We start from the raw sequence: 6,000 nt of genomic DNA on the forward strand, positions 1-6,000 counted from the left end.
CATTCTCCTCTGACCTCTAGCATCAACAAGGCATTTTCGCCCACAGGACTGCCGCATACTGGATGTTTTTCCCTTTTCACACCATTCTTTGTAAACCCTAGAAATGGTTGTGCGTGAAAATCCCAGTAACTGAGCAGATTGTGAAATACTCAGAACGGCCCGTCTGGCACCAACAACCATGCCACGCTCAAAATTGCTTAAATCACCTTTCATTCCCATTCAGACATTCAGTTTGGAGTTCAGGAGATTGTCTTGACCAGGACCACACCCCTAAATGCATTGAAGCAACTGCCATGTGATTGGTTGATTAGATAATTGCATTAATGAGAAATTGAACAGGTGTTCCTAATAATCCTTTAGGTGAGTGTATATGTATGTATGTGTATGTATGTCCAATTGCTTTGACAATACAAATGAAATGAATTGGAGAGAGAGAGAGAGAGAGAGAGAGAGAGAGAGAGAGAGAGAGAGAGAGAGAGAGAGGAATATGAGCTCCTAAAAAACATTTGTTTTTATACATAAGCGGATTTAATTTGTGATTTACAAATGAATATATAGCACTATAAACATACACAGAAGACATGGAATAGAAATTCAGAAGAAAAAGTATTCAAAAAATAATAATTTTAAGAGAAACACAAAAAGAAGAAAGCAGAGAGACAGTTCAGAAAAGAAAAGCTGAAGACAAGAATTGGAGGTAAGAGACAAATAATTAAACAAAAAAATATGTATTAATAAAATAAATAAGCATTCTCAGTAGTTGACTCAGCCAATGAAAATGCAGAGCTCCGATTTGAATAGAGTGACAGTAGGAGAGAGCCCAACTGCCACTGAGACTGATAGAAATCTATCGAACAGCAGTCTGACTGCAGAGCTGCCTTTTGAAATCCGATACCCTGAAGACATTCGCTCTGCACAGGCTAAGAAGGACTACAAACAAGCTGTGATGAGAGCATCTCCTTAGACCCTCATCCTAGACTACACCGGTAAAGGAGAAAACAGGGTCAAGAACAATCTACTGTTCTACACCGCCTTTCACAAAACCCTGTGCCAGACATACCCCAATAACAACAAGAGGGGCATTAGCAGAGGCAGGCAGATCTCAGTGCTGGTAGAGAAAGACACAGACAGTGTGATGCTCACTTTTAATGTATACCACAACGGGACCATCATGGTGCAGGGCAGCGAGAGCAGCCTGGACCAATTAGCTCTCGGCTTCCACACCTCAAAGCAGCAGACTGAGGTAGAGAAACAAGAGCCAGAGCCGGCCACCCTGCAGTCTGCCCCCAGCCACACGGAGCCAGACAGTGCCCCATCTCCCACAGACTGCCCCCCTGTCTCCCCAAAACTCTCCAGCAACATTAAAACACTAAAGGAATGCCTATCAGTGCTGGAGCTGGAGTTTGCGGAGTTCAGGGAGCAGACCTTGAGCACCCTGGCCCAGACCTCCTTGTGCGATCAGCTCCGGGATGAGATGCACAGACTAAAGATGCAGCACAAGGCTGAGATCCATGAGCTGAGAGCAGCAGTGAGAGACCTGGAGGAGCAGAGCCAAACCCTGAGGACGGAGCTGCGCAGAGCGAGGGAGGAGCTGACCAGGACACCCCAGCACAGCCAGCTAAGGAGCCTGCAGAGCCAGCTGGAGGAGCTAAGAGAGGAGCTACACATCACTGGAGCACAGAGACTGCACTGCACTGACCCCACAACACCTCCAACCCCTGACGCACCCACTGATCCACCCACACTCCCCACCACTCCTGACACACCCACTATCACCAGACCTGCCACTAATACACAACCCCCTGAAACGCCACTCCCCCAAAACACACCCGCTGCCCCCACCACTCCCGACGCAAACCCGGAGTGGCAGGTCAACGCAGAGGTGGTCATTCTGAGCGAATCCAATGGGAAGTTCCTGGTTGAGAGGCGCCTCTTCCCTGGGCGAAAAGTGAAAAAGCTTTGGTGCTCCACAGCACAGAGAGCCCTGGAGCTGCTCTCCAAGAGGAGGCTTTGCCAAGTCAAACACATCCTCATCCACACCGGCACTAACGACCTGAGTGCCCGCAGGGGCGATGTGGCCTCAGCCCTGAGACAGGTAGCAACGAAAGCCACAGAGGAATTCCCAACTGCCAAAATTTCCATCTCCACACTGCTGCCCCGCACAGACGTGCCCCTGCACATCATCCAGGCCATCAACGCAGAAGTGTCCCGAAGATGTGCCCTCCTCCCCAACGTCCACCTGGCACACCACTGAGACATCCAGCCACATCACCTGTATGACCACGTCCACCTCAACAAGACGGGTGTGAGGATCATCTCAAAGGTCCTCAAGGACACAACCCTGGGCCGAAACCCCACACACCCCCACCTCGAGACCAGGAGCAAACCCCCCAGCCCCCGGCCACATCCCCAGCCACCGGCTCCACCCCAGCCCCAGCCCCTGAGACCCCGCGGCCCCATTCCCCACCCCCCCATCCCCAGAGGGCCCGTCCAGCACAGCAGAGCGGACAGCCGGGGACCAGCACAGCCACACAGCCACGCAGCAGCGGCTTCCAGAGCCTGGAGGCCCGATGCTGCCCAGCTGGCCCAGATAAGGCAACTCCTCAGTGTCATCTGTACCACACTGCTGAGTTAACTGAGCCTCAACACACATATATATGGTTGTGGAGATGGAGAGTAAGAAAAAATGTGATTTAATTATTCTGATATTTTGATGCAAAGATAAAATCTTTGTGTGATTATTATGTATATCCATATATAATTATTAATAGTAATATAATATCAGTTGTAGACCACAAATTAAACTTTCTTATGTAGAAGAGACAAGTATAATAAAATATATTAACATGTCCTTTAAAATAAGCAGTTGGAATATGCAGGGTTTACGCTCCTCAACTTTTGGAATGAAGAGCACAGGCCCTGAACTGATCAACACTGTAAATAGTTCAGATGTTTTCATTCTTGTAGAGACTTGGTGCTGTGCAGATATGTCTATACACTGGATGGATACAATGGATACAGGGAGCTGATTGTGCCCTCCTATAAAAAACCCAAAGTCAGGTGTGGCAGGGCCTCGTGGGGGATTATCGTGTGGTACAGGGAGGAGCTCCGAGCAGCCCTATGCCCAGTACAGAGAGGAGACACACACCTGTGGATGAAAATCAGAAAAGACACCCTACAAAATAACACAGATATATACCTATGTGCAATTTATATGCCACCCGCAGACTCCCCCTACTATAATGAGGAAGGCTTTCATGAGCTTCAAAACGAAATCTGCCACTTCCAGACCCTGGGCTCTGTACTGCTGTGTGGCGATCTCAATGCCAGGACTGGCAGAGAGATGGACTACATCAATACAGAGGGGAACACACACCTGTTCGGAGACTCCCCGCTGTGCCACACACACACCTCCACACTGACACAGCCACGACAGCATGGTAAACAAGAGCAGGAAGCAGGTAGTGCGCCTATGTAAAAGCCTGGGTCTATATATCATCAATGGCAGGACTAGGGGGTACTCTCTGGGGAGATTCACATACTGCTCGGCTCTGGGCAGCAGTGTGGTGGACTACACCATAACTGACCTGGACCCACAAGCCAACAATGCGTTTATAGTCAGACAACAATCTCCACTATCAGACCACAGCCAAATAACACTTTACCTAAAAAGATCAGCGCAGCCACAAGTCAGAGCCAAACTTCCCACAAAACTGGTCTCCCTGCCACCCAGTTAGAGATGGTCAGAGCCCAGCACAGAGAACTACACAAGAGCCCTGAATAGTGATGAGATTGAAAACATGTTAGACAGATATCAATCCTCACACTATCAAATAAACCAAAACGGAATAAACTCAGCCACCAAAACACTGAATGAAATATTTGAGAGACTGGCTTTAAAATCAAACATTAAAACAATTAAAAACCAAAATATGAAATCGTCTAAAAGAAAAAAAGAACAGTGGTGTGACCAGGAGTGTGAAACTTCTAGGAAACACCTGAGACATCTCTCCAACACTAAACACAGAGAGCCCGACAACCAGGAGGCTCGCCTCAGCTACTGCCAGGCCCTGCGGCACTACAAGCAACTCCTCAGTAAGAAAAAAGACCACTATATGGGCAGAATAAATACCCCAAAAACAAAAAATGAAATACCAATTCAAAATGGAGAAATCTGGAAAACACACTTTGAAAAACTTTACCAAAATGTTGAAAACAATCCAAAGCCAGAACAGGTTAAAATATTAAAAAACCTAAATAAATTGGAAGAAATCATTAAGAATAACCAAAATCCCTTAGATAACCCATTTACAATACAGGAACTAAAACATCAACTCAAAATCCTCAAACCCAGGAAAGCCAGCGGCCCCGACAGCATCAGCCCTGAGATGCTGAAGCACAGCAGCCCGCAGCTGCAGGAGGCTCTGCTCAAACTCTTTAACCTGGTGCTGAGAGCTGGGTGTTTCCCTGAGGTCGGGAATCAAGGATTGATCACCCCGATTTTTAAAAGTGGAGACAAATTAGACCCCAATAACTACTGGGGCAGCTGTGTGAGCAGTAACCTGGGGAAGGTGTTCTGCAGTATCATCAACGCCCAGATACTGGCCTTCCTTACCAAGCACAGTGTCCTGAATAAGAGTCAGATTGGCTTCCTACCAAAACACAGCACAACCGATCATATTTACACTCTACACACCCTCATAAATAAATATACCCAAAACAATAAAGGAAAAATATTTGCCTGTTTTGTAGACTTTAGAAAGGCATTTGACTCAATCTGGCACAAGGGATTATTTTATAAACTTCTACAGAGTGGTGTAGGGGGTAAAGTTTATGACATCATTAAATCAATGTATTCTGAAAACAAATGCGGAGTTCAAATTGGCAACTCAAGAACAGAGTTCTTCACTCAGGGGCGGGGAGTGAGACAGGGCTGCAGTCTGAGTCCAACACTGTTCAACATCTACATCATCGAGTTGGCCACAGTGTTGGAGCAGTCTGACGCCCGCAGCCTAACTCTCCATGACACAGAGATCAAGTTCCTGCTCTACGCAGACGACCTGGTGCTGCTGTCGCCCACAGAGCAGGGGCTTCAGCAGAACCTGGCGCTGCTAGAGCAGTACTGTCAGAAATGGGCCCTGGCAGTCAATCTGGACAAGACCAGAGTTATGGTTTTCCAGAAAAAAGCCCCATCTCAGGGAAACAGGTACCGCTTCACTCTGGGCAGCACTGGATTAGAGCACTGCACCAGATACAACTACCTTGGCCTGACCATCAGTGCGTCAGGGAGCTTCAGCCTGGCTATAAACGCATTAAAAGACAAGGCACGCCGGGCATTTTATGCCATAAAGACACAATTTGGGAAAACAACAATACCAATAACTATTTGGATTAAAATATTAAACTCCATCATCCAACCAATCCTGCTATATGGGAGCGAAGTGTGGGGTCCCCTCATGAACCTCAATAACAACAATTGGGACAAAAGCCCCATGGAAATATTCCACCTAGAATTTAATAAAAACATCTTACACGTACACAGAAACGCCCCCACGGCTCTGAGGCTCACAGAGCCCGAACACACAATGACCAAAACAACAACAATTGGGAAAATTGACATGTACCTGAAAAGCAAATACACAAAAGATTAGAGACACGAATTAGAATTACAAAACAAATTGGAATGCTACCGGGCCCTGAATAGAAACATTACATTGGCTGAATACTTAAAAATCCAAAATATAAAAGAGAGACAAAATCTAACTAAATACAGGCTCAGTGACCACAGCCTCGCCATTGAAAAAGGCCGCTACAGAAAATTCTGGGTTGCCAGAGAAGAGCGGCTGTGCAGCCAGTGTGACCTAGGGGAGGTCGAAACACAGGCAAATTTCCTGCTGTCCTGCCCTAAATACACAAAAATCAGGGAGACATACTTTAAAATATTAAAAATGCATATCCCTGAGTTCAGCATGATCCCCGATTGCTGCAAACTCCCCGTCC

This window comes from Amia ocellicauda, unplaced genomic scaffold (genome assembly GCF_036373705.1).
Source record: "Amia ocellicauda isolate fAmiCal2 unplaced genomic scaffold, fAmiCal2.hap1 HAP1_SCAFFOLD_29, whole genome shotgun sequence".
In the NCBI taxonomy this organism is placed as follows: Eukaryota; Metazoa; Chordata; class Actinopteri; order Amiiformes; family Amiidae; genus Amia; species Amia ocellicauda.